We start from the raw sequence: 15,388 nt of genomic DNA, 5'->3' as shown, positions 1-15,388 counted from the left end.
GGTTTATTATAAACAACTGCCATTTTTTAATAAATTGTTTTTTTTTTCAGCCTTTGTTGTATCTCCTGCAGCCTCTTTGCGGCTGGCTATATGCACTCCAGTTATGGCTGTGGGGCATTTCTCAGGGTAGGATTCCTGATGGAGGACCATGCCTGCATAATGTGTATTGAATTTATAGTCCAAGGAAATTGGCCACTCATAGTCCAAGGAAAGCCTGTGTGACAAGACATGGGCATAACAGCAAAAAGAAGAAAGCACACCGGCCTAGTTCATTACCATAAGACCTTTTATTGACCGGTTCCCGACCGGCTCACTCGTATTTACAGGGGCAGAATGGCTCCCCTGCGCGAAAACCCTGTACGGGTATGGGGTTCCTTTAAGAGCCGCCAGAGGGCACGCGCGTGCGTGCTGCACTGCGGAGGACCTGATGCGCATTGCGGGCGGTCGCGATCGCGTGCACAAGCGAGTGCCAGCACGGGCATTTGTGTGTGTAAACACACATATCCCTGTGCTGTCAGAGGAGAGGAGACATGTTGTTTGTTCCTACTAAGTAGGAACAGAGATATGTCTCCTCTCCTACTCAGCCCTATCCCCATACAGTTAGAACACACTGAGGGAACACACATTTAACCCCTTGATCCCCCCCTAGTGTTAACCCCTTCCCTGGCAGTGTCATTTACATAGTATTCAGTGCATTTTTATAGCACTGATCGCTGTATAAATGTCAATGGTCCCAAAACTTTGTCAAAAGTGTCCGATCTGTCCGTCACAAAGTCCACCATTACTAATAAAAAAAAATTAAAAAAAATAAAAATGGCATAAATCTTTCCCATAGCTTGTAGACGTTATAACTTTTGCGCAAACCAATCAATATACGCTTATTGTGATTTTTTGTTTACCAAAAATATGTAGAAGAATATATATTGGCCTAAACTGATGAAGAAATTTGTTTTTTAAAAAAATTTTTGGGGATATTTATTATAGCAAAAAGTAAAAAATATTGTTTTTTTTTTCAAAATTGTCGCTCTTTTTTTGTGTATAGCGCAAAAAATAAAAACCCCAGAGGTAATCAAATAGCACCAAAAGAAAGCTCTATTTGTGGGAAAAAAAGGACGCAAATTTCGTTTGGATACAGCATTGCAGGACCGCGCAATTACCAGTTAAAACAACGCAGTGCCAAATTGTAAAAAGTGCTCTGGTCAGGAAGTGGTTATTAAAACGATCTAGTTCAGTTCCAAAGCTGTATTTGCATCCATCCAAAGAGACATAGCTTACATGTTTCAAGGGCTGTGCCCTCTTCATCAGAGCTCTGATGTAGAGGGCACAGCCCTTGAAACATGTAAGCTACGCCTCCGTGGATGGACGAGATTACACCATTAGGACTAGACTCAATTGTGTTACATGCACTGTATCCTGTACTTTTGTGAGTACATTGGAATTTATTTTATTAATAAAAGGTCTTATGGCAATGCACTAGGCCAGTGTGCCTTCTTTTTACTCTTGTTTTCGTTTGGTTTTACCTGATCGGAAGTGGGCAGCAAGGCCAAGTGGTGCCTAGGCTCCTTGTGGTGACTGTCATTTACCTGGCTCCACAAGACAGAAAAGGAGATGCTTCTGGGCCACTATTTGGACTTATAGCATTGAGGGTTCTTCCACCTGTAGTGGCACTGACAGGAGTATTTTGATCAAGGCATGGGTTTAGTGGTTAGCATTTTTGCTGTGTAGCACAGGGGTTCCCAGTCTGAATCACAGTCTGCATGGAATTTGCATTTTTTTCCCTGTGCTTGCATAGGTTGTTTTCCACACTCCAAAGATATGTTGGTAGGCTAATTGGCTCCTTTTCAAATAGGCCCTAGTTTGTGATTGCATATGAAATGGGGATCTTTATTTTTAAGCTCCTTGACCTATGTGAATGTAAAAGGCTGTGAAAATTATTGGCGCTATGTAAATACCTGTAATAAATAAAATAACTGTGATATAGAGGCAAAGTGACGCGGCATTAGAATGTCTTTGTTTTCTACTTTCTCTGTTGTTCTGAATCATATCATGCTGTTTACAAAAAAACCTCCAAGTGAATTTATTAATTCTGTTAAATGTCATTCATTAATTTATATAACTGATTTTTTTTTGGCCCGCAAGTATTTGTAAAAAATAAAATGTGGCCCTCATATTGAAAAATTTGGAGACCCCTGCTTCTGTAAACAGAACTGAAATATGTGCATTACTTTTGTTTCAACTGCATATTCAGTTGCTTGGTTGGAGTTTAAAGGGATTTTCCAACAATGTAACTTTTATTTTCCCGTTTCTAGATCTTTTGCGTGTCGTTCCACCCATAAGCGAAACCCATAAAACCAGATGAGGCCCAGTTTTCCATCCTTTATTCACTTTGAGGCCTCCTTATATTATTCCTGTGTTAAGGGGGGCTCATCTTAAAAAAAAATTATATTTTAGATTTGGCATGCCAAACTCATATAACACAGTGGGACAAACTAAACTGAATCTTCAATGGGCCACCTTAGATCTACTGAAAGGCAAAACTGCTTTATTCCAGAAATAGACGATAGCACTTTGGGTTATTAGCATTACAATAATAACTGCAACTCACAGCATATTACTCAGGGAAAGGAACCATCAAATACATCTGAGGGCATTCAGCAACAAAATGATTTAGGAAACTGCAATCTGCAGCAACTGGAGAGTGGAGAACAGCTGGAGCTCCATTCATTTTAACTCATTGGGGCAGCAAAGAAGGAGCAAGAGGCCCACACCAGTTTGACATAACTAGTCTAGATATTCTTGGGAAAGTTTCACAAGGACATAGATTTTTATGTGGACTCTTGCACACGGGCCACCTGAGCCCGTTCAGGGTAATTGCCAGTGTATTTCTCTGCTCAAGCAGGCCAGGTACAGCATATAGCCTGTCACTGACATGAATGGTTGTGTGCCACTGTACTCATGTGAATGGCGAGATTATCGTAAACATGAGCACAGCTTACATGCAAAAAATAGAAACTTTTTTTTCTTTTTTTTTTGCATACACTTGTACTTATGTTTACCACAGCACCATCATATACACAAGTACATTGGTGTATTTATGTGAATGACAGGCCGTATGTTGTACTTGGCCTGCTTAAAGCAGAGAAAATACATCGGCAGTTACACTGAGCCGACTCAGCGAGCCTGTGTACAAGAGTTCTAGCTCTCTTACATTTTGATTTGCCCATAAGTAAAAGACTTTTGTTGTTATCAGTAAAAATAATTTTTCCTACTGACAGTTCATCACTGAGTAAAGGAAAAGTATTATTTGATGCCTACTTTGGGAGCGTGAGAATTGCACTTTGCTCTCAGTCTCTATGTGGACTGTTAACAACACGTTCTGAGCATGGTTTATATCTTCTCCCCAGAGGTTGCTCTCCATCTTTTATCATCCCATTCAAAGGAAAAGACTCAATCTCACTTGGAAATGAGCTCATTTGTCCAGATCTGCAGGGAATAAGTTTTAGTCCATTGTTATTGAAAATATTCTTTTAATTCACGTAGCAATCATTAATCAAGAGCCTATGTAACAATGTGCAAGAAAAAATCCTGCCCAACAATAAGGCAAAACTTCTGTGACTGTAATTTTCTACAACTTGTAGAGCAGAAGAAAAAATGGAAAAAACCCTCATTGTGCGAAAGTCCAGTGGTAGATTGTAATGAGGATGCGTTTGGTTGAACTCAATCAACATGTGTTTTATTTCAGCCTAACTAACTATGTATTCTGGGCAGTAACCATAAAACCCTGATACTTGGGGGCGTCCAAGCTTGGTACTTGGCTTGTGCTGAACTCCTGACGAACAGCGAAATACCAGTTAAAATGTTTTGCTGGGGGTAGAATTTGATTTGTAATTCTTTGTGGTCTATGTACCCCTGCCAGACACTAAATCTGTTTAAATTGATAGACTGACACTGGAGCCTTGGGTAGATGTGTTTAAGTGCTGTTAATATTATATTAATGCTCTTTTAAAACTCACAAATGACTTACTAACAGCAAAAACCAATGGACCCTTCTCTGTACTCCTACTTCTGGATCTTTCGGCTGCCCGTGATATGATTGACCACCCCCTCCTCCTCAAAAAACTTTACTTCTTTGGTCTCCATGACTGTGCTCTTCGCTGGCTACCTGTCCCACTTCACCATCAGTGTCACTTACAGTTCTACTTCCTTCTCTCCTCTTCCCTTCTCTGTCGGGGTCCCCCAAGGTTCTATTCTTGGACCTCTCCTATTTTCAATCTGCACATCCTCCCTGGGTCAGCTGATAGCCTCCCATGGCTTTCAATATAATTTCTACGCTGACAACACCCACATCTATCTCTCCACCCTTCAGCTCACTCCTTCAGTCTAATCACGCATCACTAATTTATTAACAGACAAAGCTGTCTAGATGTCACACCACTTCCTCAAACTCAACTTGTCCAAAACCGAGCTTATAATATTTCCTCCCCCACATGCCTCTTCCCCTGACATCTCTGTCATTAGCAATGGCACAACCATCAACCCATCCCCTCATGCCAGGGTGCTAGGTGTTATCCTGGACTCTGAACTCTCCTTTTGGCCCCACATCCAATCACTTTCCAAAGCTTGCCGACTCAACCTCCGCAACATTGCCAAAAGTCACCCCTTCCTAACCAATGGCACAACAAAGCTCCTAATTCACTCCCTGGTTATCTCTTGCCTCGATTACTGCAACTCCCTTCTCATTGGCTTACCTTTAAATAGTCTGTCTCCTATTCAGTCCATCATAAATGCTGCTGCCAGGCTCATCCACCTTACAAACCGCTCAGCGTTTGCTACCTCTCTCTGCCAATTCCTCCATTGGCTGCCACTCACCCAACAAATAAATTCAAAATACTAACAATACCTTACAAAGCCGTCCACAACTCTGCCCCCAGCTACATCACTAACCTAGTCTGAAATTACAACCAAAACATTTTCTTTGTTCCTCCCAGGACCTCTGGCTTTCTAGCTCCCTCGTCACTTCCTCCCATGCTCACCTCCAGGATTTCTCCCGAGTCTTTCACATCCTTTGGAATTCCCTATCCCAATCTGTCCTACTATCTCCAACTCTATCCACTTTTAGGCAATCCCTGAAAACTTTTCTCTTCAGAGAAGTCTATCCTGCCTCGACATAACAACTGTGCTTCATTTTCTTCATCAGCTCATCCCCCACAGTTATTACCTTTTGTTTCACTCGACCCTCCCTTCTAGATTGTAAGCTCTAACTAGCAGGGCTCTTTGGTTCCTCCTGTATTGAACTGTATTGTAACTGTCCTGTTTGCCCTTACATTGTAAAGCGCTGCGCAAATTGTTGGCAATATATAAATTCTGTATAATAATAATTAATATAGTTGACAAAAACATACTGGCAATACCCCATTGAGGCATTCTATATGATTAGATGGCTGCTCTGCTCTCCAGAGAAACTGGACCAATGACCTCAGACTATAGACGCAATTTTTAAGTCTGAAAATTGAAGCACTGCACCAAAGTGTTAGAGTCCAAACACTTTGGTGCAGTGCTTTAATTTTCAGACTCAAATTTTTTTTATTTCAAACATTCATTAGGTGCCACCGCCAATATGTCTCGGGGAACACACACTGTACCCTTCATTAGGGCTAAAATCATGAGAAAACATAAAATCATTGAACCAAAATAATGCATAAAAGTGAAATGGGCATCTGGATAGGTTTTTTTTTAATATTTTCACCATCAGTTAGTTTGTTGAGGGTGGAAAGGAAGGTTCGGAAGAGGTTTGCTGATAACCTAGAGTTGGGCTTTAATTATTCTACATTTTTTGCATAGAAAATCTGTTTTGTCCAAAGAAAATTGGGTTTTCCTTTGAAATCTTGAGCACAGTTGACTAGCTCACATTTCCGTTCCAGTTCCTCAATGGAATTGTCAAGTAGCTTGCATGATCACATCCTAATATAGGAGAGATTGCTGGAGGAAACTTGGAATGCTGGGTAAGAACCAAGACTATTAACTAATGGTCACAGTTTTTGGCTAATGTGCCCTGTAATGTTCCCTGTAACTTCTAATTGTTACTTTGGTCTTGTTGCTACTGATGACTGTGTTTGTGAGTCAAAGTATTGTAGACAGACAGACATCACTCAATAGCACACAGCTGTGCTGCCAAGGAGGGGTGGAATGCAACATCCTTTCATAGCTGTAAAGTCTTTACTTATCCTCCAAGGCGTGATTAACTTTCTAACACAGTTTTGAATTTAGCATTTTTTTCGCAGGGATATCCTGTTTCTATGCAATCTGTGCTTTCCAGTATTATCAAGAGTATTCAAAGGTGTAAGCATCTTTGTAAAGGAATTAGTGGAACTGGGACAACTGTGAGTGGGGTTGAGGGCCAGCAACAATGTAAAACAATGTTTGTTTGTTTTTATTATTGGCAATGAACATATGCCATATGATCTACGTGCTTGATGTATCCTGTGCAGCAATGTGGCATGGAATTGTTCTAGGGTTGCCCTAATACCATCACAGAATCTTAACAAATCACTTCTCTTTTAAATAAACCTATGATTGTAGAATAGATTTTAAAGAACAATTTTGCCTATACAGTATAACAGTTTTGTGTATGTATATATATGTAAGCCTAAAACCTTAGCTTTTTGTACAGGTGGCCCTATGCTGGTATTTTTGGTGAGGCTTTTGACATTGGTACCCAGTGTAATTATTGTAACTGCCCAATGTTTTAATCTCTACTAAAGTATACTCTAGCCTTTCTCAACCTGTTTTACCCCAAAGGAACCCTTGAAATAATTTTCAAGTTTCGGTGAACTCCTGCTAAAACCAATTCATTGTTGATCAGCGAGAAAAATGCCCTTTACATTGGTGGTCAGTGGAAGATTGTGCCTCCCTTACTGTCAGATCCAGACAGCTAAAAAGTTAATTGGCGTCATGCTGCTGGCTCTGCCAAATGGCGTTAGATTCAGAACAGGCAACAGGCAACATCAGACAAAAGGCCAAGCAGCCGCAATGCACGGAAGCCCCAACAACCTCTGGAGGAACCTTAGAGTTTCACGGAACCCTGGTTGAGAATGTATGGCATACTCTATAGTAGTGATCTCCAAACTGCGGCCCAAGAGCCAGATGTGGCCCTTTGCTTACCATTATCCGGCCCTTGTGGCACTATTCCTTTCACGGATATGAGGCACTACTCATCTCACTGACGCCAACAATGAGGCACCATTCCGTCCATTGTCACCAACAGTGGGGCATAATTCCTCCCACTCATGTTAAGAATGGGGCACGATTCCTCCTACTAACTTCAATGATAGGGTTTAATTCCTCACACTGATACCAGTGATGGGGTACTATCCCTCCCACTGACACCAACGATGGGGCACCATTCCTCCCACCAGTACCAATTATGGGACGCTATTTCTCCTCCTACTGGCCACGGCCATTATGTAATTGTTTTTACTCCTACTAACTTAGAGCAAAAGAAGTTCCCCTAGCGGACTTTAAAGGCACATTTTTTTAAGAAAATATTTTAAAAAAGGTATGTAAAGTAGATAACAGTTTATTAGTTACAAAAAATAATCAAGTGAATCACATAGTTATAAAGTTAAAAACAAGGAATGCATTTCCATAAATATAGAAGTTGATACCAGTACATGTGCACCCGACGCGTTTCGGAGTTACTTATGCCTCCTTCTTCAGGGGTGATTGTAGGGTTTGCAACAAGAATTTTATTGGTATCTACGGATATAGGTTGTGCATTCCAGGACGAATTAAAAGAAACATAGATATGTTGACGTACTGCCTATCGGACACGCTCCCTGGTCGTGGTGTGTAGAACTTTAGTGAAGTATAGCAGGAGTATTCACATAGCCACTGTCAAGGTGGAAGTAGAGACGTATAAATATATAGGGTGGTTTTATTCTTCCTTCCAGTAGGAAGAAAGGCCCAAGGTTAGCGGGCATATGACAGTTTAGATCTGAGGTCACACTGGGGCCAAATGTGTATCCTGGTTCGCCTACAATAATGGGGGGCAGTAACTGGTGGTAAATATGGATCAGATGTGGTTCAGAAAGCAAGTGTCACAGCACCTCGCACCAAGAGCGTCCTGTCTGCAGCAGGGGAACTTCTTTTGCTCTAAACTCGAATTTAGGATGTGGCACAACAAGTAGATAATTGATCGATCAAATATTTTGTTACTCCTACTAACCACCAAGCCTGAGATATTATTTGCATTGACTCTGGAGCATTTTCTACTCCCAATGGCCACAGTCCAGCCCCCCTAATGTCTGAATGAAAGTAAACTGTGCCTTTGTTTTGAAGGTTTGGAGACCCTTGCTCTTTATTAAAGCATGAAAGAACTTTGGCTTCTCCAAAGAGCAGCTATCAACTTTGGACTTACTAAAGGCTCATATACACTATATTACCAAAAGTATTGGGACACCTGCCTTTACACGCACATAAACTTTAATGGCATCCCAGTCTTAGTCCGTAGGATTCAATATTGAGTTGGCCCACCCTTTGCAGCTATAACAGCTTCAACTCTTCTGGGAAGGCTGTCCACAAGGTTTAGGAGTGTATCTATGGGAATGTTTGACCATTCTTTCAGAAGAGCATTTGTGAGATCAGGCACTGATGTTAGACTCGAAGACCTGGTTCATAGTCTCCGCTCTAATTCATCCCAAAAGTGTTTTATCAGCCAGTCAGGTTCCTCCACCCCAAATTCGTCTTTATGGACCTTGCTTTGTGAACTGGTCCAACTCATTTGGTGGACGGGGGATAATGGTGCGGGGTTGTTTTTCTGGCCCCTTAGTGTGGGGTTGTTTTTCTGGCCCCTTAGTTCCAGTGAAGGGAACTCTTAAGGCATCAGCATACCAAGACATTTTTGGACAATTTCATGCTTCCTACTTTGTGGGAACAGTTTGGGGTTGGCCCCTTCCTGTTCCAACATGACTGCGTGGCAGTGCACAAAGCAAGGTCCATAAAGACATGGATGAGCAAGTTTGGGGTAGAGTAACTTGACTGTCCTACACAGAGTCCTGACTTCAACCTGATAGAACACCATTTTGATGAAATAGAGTGGAGACTGCGAGCCAGGCATTCTCGTTCAACATCAGTGCCTGACCTCACAAATGTGCTTCTGGAAGAAGGGTTAAAGCGGGGTTCCACTCAAATTTTGAACAATATCTGTATGTATTCTCTTCCTTGCCTAGATGCTGACATGCCGTTTAAAAAAATTTAAATCGCCGTAATTACCTTTTATTTTTCTATTCTTCTTTGCACTTCCTGGTTCTCCTCCCGTGGGAGTAGGCGTGTTTCTAGCCTCTCCCAGACTCCTGGGAGCTAGTCTCAGGCTTCCCAGGATGCCACTGAGCATGTGCGGGAACGAGCAGTGAATGCTGGGAGCACAGCATTCACCACATCCAGGAAATAAATGCTTGTGGGCTTCAAATGCCCACAATGAAGATGGAAACTGCCTGCAGTGAATAATATAAGTTATTCTTTCCGACGAAATCTGACACAGGCGGACATATTACACACAATATGTGAGTATGTAATGCTGAGAAGAAAAGTTTGTGAATGAACTAAAAAAAAAAAAAATTATAGATAGGTGGACCCCCGCTTTAACCGCTTCATATCCGGGCCATTGCCAAATGACGGCAACAGCGCGGATCTAAATTGCCGGGACGACGTCTATTGACGTCGTCCCGTGCACGAGCGGCCTGCGCGCCTCCTGCAGGGCGCGCGCGGCGCGCTCGGTGATCAGCGAGTCTATGAGACTCGCCTGATCACAGATCAGAGTAAGGGGTTGGTCCCGACCCCTTACCACATGATCAGCTGTCAGCCAATGACAGCTGATCATGTGATGTAAACAGAGCCGGTAATCGGCTATTTTTCCTCCTCGCGCTGACAGCGTGAGGAGGAAAAAAAAAACCCGATCACCGGCGGCCGTGATCGGGACATCAGTCCCGATCACGGCGATCTTATAACTCAAAGCAATAGGCAGCAGTGCTGCCTACCAGTGCCCACCAGAGTCACCCATCAGTGCCCACAGTGCCATCAATCAGCGCCACCCATCAGTGCCCACAGTGCCACCCATCAGTGCCCACAGTGCCACCCATCAGTGCCCACAGTGCTACCCATCAGTGCCCACAGTGCCACCCATCAGTGCCACCCATCAGCACCCACATCAGTGCCACCCATCAGCACCCACATCAGTGCAACCTATCAGTGCCCATCAGTGTCACCTACCAGTGCCCATAAGTGCCCATCAGTGCCGCCCATCACTGCCCATCAGTGCCACCCATCAGTGCCCCCCATCAGTGCCCCCCATCCGTGCCACCTATCCGTGCCACCTATCCGTGCCACCCATCCGTGCCACCCATCCGTGCCGCCCATCCGTGCCGCCCATCCGTGCCGCCCATCCGTGCCGCCCATCCATGGCCATCAGTGCCGCCTTATCTGTGCCCATCAGTACCGCCTTATCTGTCCCCATCAGTGCCGCCTTAACTGTGCCTATCAGTGCCGCCTTAACTGTGCCTATCAGTGCCGCCTTATCTGTGCCTATCCGTGCCCATCAGTGCAGCCTATCAGTGCCCACCAGTGCCGCCTCATCAGTGCATATCAATGAAGGAGAAAAATTACCTGTTTGCAAAATTTTATAACAAACTATTAAACATGATTTTTTTTTTTTTCAAAAATTTCCATCTTTTTTTGTTTGTTTAGCAAAAAATAAAAACCCCAGCTGTGATTAAATACCACCAAAAGAAAGCTCTATTTGTGGGAAAAAAATGATACAAATTTCATTTGGGTACAGTGTTGTATGACCGCGCAATTGTCATTCAAAGTGCGACAGCGCTGAAAGCTCAAAATTGGTCTGGGCAGGAGGGGGGTTTAAGTGCCCAGTAAGCAAGTTGTTAAACATTCCCATAGACACACTCCTAAACCTTGTGAACAGCCTTCCCAGAAGAGTTGAAGCTGTTATAGCTGCAAAGGGTGGGCCAACTCAATATTGAACCCTGCGGACTAAGACTGGGATACCATTAAAGTTTATGTGCGTGTAAAGGCAGGTTTCCCAATACTTTTGGTAATATAGTGTAGATATGACCACTTTTTATTGAACTTTTTTGGTTATTTTGACAAATTGCATTTATAAATACATCCCACTTTTTTCTAGGTCTCTTTTCTTCAACTGTTATTTCAACCGTTTTAGCCAATTTTGCCCTTTTTTTTTAGTACTGTTGGTAATTTTTCTGTTGCTTTGTTACAGAGACAAACAGAACAAAGTACACAATGGGAAGAAATAATGGAAAAAATAAGACATTGCCATCTGCGTATTTAACCTGAAGTACAGAAAAGAGAACATTTGATACAAACAAATTGATTTACTAATGTGAGTCAGCAGTGGTCATGGTAATTTGTCCTGTACACAGATTATTATTATTATTTTTTTTTTTTTTACCATAGATAAATGTATGCATATAGTTAGCTAGAACTTGTAAAGGTATCTTTATTGTTAAGTGGAAGGTATTGTGATTTGATAAAATAAAATAATTACTTCTTAATATAAATTGTATTGATTTTGTTATTTGATTTGTCTTTTAGAACACAATTTCCACAGATTATTAACAGTGGTCATGGTCATTTGCCACATACACAGATTTTTTTCAACACATATAAATGTAGATACTTAGGTAATACTTTTAAAGTTTTCTTCATTGTTAAGAGGAAGATAATGTGATTAGCAAAAAAAATTAGCGTCTTAATATTAATTTTCTAAAAATTTGTTAGCTTGGTTATTCTTTTTATTCTTGTTATTTTGTTATCTTATTTGTCATCAAGAAAAAAATTCCCACAGATTCTTTCCACTGAGTATCCTATCCATCGGGAGTTAATAAAGAGGGACCATCAACCCATCTCCTTTTTCGGAAGCTACCTCTACATTTTCATCTTAGGTTCATTTTTGTAAGTGAGGGATATCATTTAACCTTATCTTTCTACAGTAGTAATAATCAGTGCCGCATAATGTAGGCCATACGTGGGTCGAATTCCAAACAAATTTTATTTTTCCAAAATCAGAAATTTCATGTGTTTTGAAATTCAATGGAGCCACTATTGATTTTCACCTCATGTTGCTACAGAAAATAAATTTTGTGGCCAGGAATTTTCTTTTCTTTCCAGGACACTGCTCATGCACATTTATCTTTCGATTATATTTCTCACACGATTCTCCCATCATTGATTAGAAATGCATTTGTTTTTCAAAAAATTTCCAACATGCCCAATTACTCAGATTTAATGGTTGCATGAAAATCCGCCATTGCTGTGGCCCACTAATGGTGCAAAATCCAAAGAAAAATTCTTAGATACGATTTTCGTAAAATAAATCCTTTGGAATTAGGCCCATGTATGGCAGGCCTAATGCCCTGTACACACGGTCGGACATTGATCGGATATTCCGACATGGATTTTTTCCGACGGATGTTGTCTCAAACTTGTCTTGCATACACACGGTCACACAAAGTTATCGGAAAATCCGATCGTTCTGAATGCGGTGACGTAAAACACGTACGTCGGGACTATAAACTGGGCAGTAGCCAATAGCTTTCGTGCCTTAATTTATTCTGAGCATGCGTGGCACTTTGTGTGCCGGATTTGTGTACACACGATCGGAATTTCCGACAACGGATTTTGTTGTCGGAAAATTTTATAGCAAGCTCTCAAACTTTGTGTGTCGGAAATTCCTATGGAAAATGTGTGATGGAGCCCACACACGGTCGGAATTTCCGACAACAAGGTCCTATCACACATTTTCCATCGGAAAATCCTATGTGTACAGGGCATTACTGTTTTTCTCAATTTTGTCTTTTATGGAAGCAACATATATTTAAATAGAAATATTGTCTTGATTAGTTAAGCACTTTAATGGTGGAGAACATCATTACTAGCAAATGAATCCCCTGTCTCGGACAGGTACAGTATGTTACCATTCTCCAGGTGTGCTCATAATTTTTTCTAAAGAATAAGGCATTTTAATTCACGTCTTTCAAAAATCAGGTTGTCTTCTTTTTTTTTTTTTTTTTTTTGCAGTTGACCAGTTAGCTATAATTTGGTTTATTAATATAACTGTAGGAGTTTTTCTTCTTGAAAATATGCTTACATAGCTTACACCACTTTCAAATATCATGTCATCATAAAACATACAGTACTTGTAAATCAAATTTCCAATTATAAACGTCTTTAAGAAATTCAAGATGCTTTCAGCTGACAGGACATGCTGTAACGTGTAGTTCTTTTACAGATGGAGTTGATTATTCTGCCTGAAGGAGATATTTAAGTAACTAAAAAAAAATCCACCCAGAGCCATCACCTATTGACTAATATCATGTATTTCTGTAGGGCAACTTGTTAACTGCAGATTTTTTTTTTCTATTTTAAAGAGCCTAGAGAGGAAAAAAAAAACCTTTAGAGAGAGCCACTCAATAAGGATTAGTTAGGAATTGACTGAATGACCTGAAACCCATCTCTGAGGTTGACCTTTGACTCCCAGGTCATGTATTCCTTCAACTTTTTTTTTTCTTTTACCTTGTAGCTAAAGAAAGCCAAAGGAGAGAAACAAAAGCTGTGGTCCTTTCTTTCAGGCCATGTTGCCTTCATGAGGTTGTTGTGACAAATAGTGGAAAAAGAAAAGTCCTTAGAACGTTTGTTATTTCAGCTGTTAAAATTAAGAGTAAAAAGGCAGGAGGGGAAGGTGAGCCAAAGCAGGGTAAATATTGCTGAAAGGAAAGGGATCATTTCTTCGGGAGGGGTCTGCTCCACTAAGGTTCTACAAACATAAATTTAGTGCTATACAGTATATTGTTTGACTGGTTTTCTTATGAAATATACAATAGTTTTCATTAAAGCGACCCACAAAAGGACTTTTTTTTTTCCTTTCACTTGAACTTGAACCATGACATTTAGCTTTCCAGGCCAAGGGTTGAGCTGTAATTGAGGTATTCAGGCTGTGGCCAGGGAGGAACGAAAAGTTACTTGCTGCAGGCAGGACTGTATTTAGACCGTGTGTGCTGCCCCAGGTAGTTCTGAATTATGACGTATTTTAGTACAAGCTCCTGCTTGATGTGTCATGCAATTAATTTAGTAAAAAAAGAAAGCTACAATTCGCTATAGGTGGAGAATCTGCCTATAGGGCAACTTCATTTTAAGTAAAGTTGTGATTTTAAACACATATACACTTTTGCAGCCAATTTAGGATAACACCTACTTTATATTTGTTACGTGTTCCCATTCGCATAGCATAACTTTAACAAATATTTATAAATTGCTGCTTAACTTTTTACATGCCCTTTTCTGAAAACTACAAGACTAAAAAATTCTACTTAAAGTAGAACTTTAGGGAAACCTTTTTTTTTTCATTTGGGATAAAGCAAGGGAGGGATATAACCCCCGTAAGATTTTTTTTCTCCATCTGTGTCCCATTGAAGGGATCTCCCTTCACTTCCTGTACTATAGCCAAACAGAAAGTGAGAGAAAATCCCTAAAAATTAAGGGAATCCCTTGGGGAACCCCAGATCGCTAGAACTACTTTCCCCATTAGAAGATTTCTCCTCTATTACTTTTATGGGGACAATCCAAAATTTGGGATTTTCTTTTACTTTCACTTTCAATATTAATGGTAAACAGGACAAATAGAGAGGGTAAATTTCATTAACATGGGCACAGACAGCAATAAAAACTAACAAACACACTGGGGTTGATTTACTAAAGGCAAATAGACTATGCATTTCACAAAGTGCGGTTGCACTCTGCAAGTACAGTTGCTCCAGAGCTTAGTAACTTAGGTAAACCTTCACTTTGCAAAGAATACCCAATCACCTGCAAGGAAAATTAAAAAAAAACACAATTGGATGAGGGAAGTCAGAAGAGCTTATGCTCATTTACTACGTTCTGGATTTGAAAGTCAATTTGCCTTTAGTAAATCAACCCCACTATATTCGAAAAAAAAAAAATGCCTTTAGTTATATCTTAAGTTTTTGGTTCCTGGTACATGCCCCAGGCTGAAGCGAGGTCCAAATGGAGAAACACTTTAACCACTAGCCGACCAGTGCACAACGATTTACGTTGGCACAATGGCACGGCTGGGCAAATGGGCGTACAGGTACGTCCCTTTTAACATGCGGCATTATGGGCGCGCCCGCGGCGTGCTCCGTGACCGTGCCCATGGGTTCCGCTGACTCGATGTCTGCCTGGGGGCCCGCGATCGTGTCACGGAGTGGAAGAACGTGGAGATGCCTTTGTAAACAAGGCATTTCCCCGTTCTGCCTAGTGACATGACAGGGATCTACTGCTCCCTGTGATTGGGAGCTGTGATCGC

The 15,388-nt window shown here is 41.2% G+C and overlaps 1 long non-coding RNA gene across 2 annotated transcripts in view; it reads left to right on the top strand.

Annotated features, from left to right (window-relative positions):
- Positions 1–11,546, top strand: part of LOC141140913 (uncharacterized) — a 179,600-nt gene extending 168,054 nt beyond the window's left edge. For both annotated transcript variants that reach the window (XR_012244017.1, XR_012244016.1), the window contains one exon: positions 11,285–11,546. This is a non-coding gene — a long non-coding RNA (uncharacterized lncRNA). The remainder of the gene's footprint in view (positions 1–11,284) is intronic.
- Positions 11,547–15,388: the final 3,842 nt, after the last annotated feature.

This window comes from Aquarana catesbeiana, linkage group LG04 (genome assembly GCF_042186555.1).
Source record: "Aquarana catesbeiana isolate 2022-GZ linkage group LG04, ASM4218655v1, whole genome shotgun sequence".
Taxonomy (NCBI): domain Eukaryota; kingdom Metazoa; phylum Chordata; class Amphibia; order Anura; family Ranidae; genus Aquarana; species Aquarana catesbeiana.
Note: the sequence above shows the minus strand (reverse complement) of the source record. Positions and strands in the feature narration are given on the sequence as shown.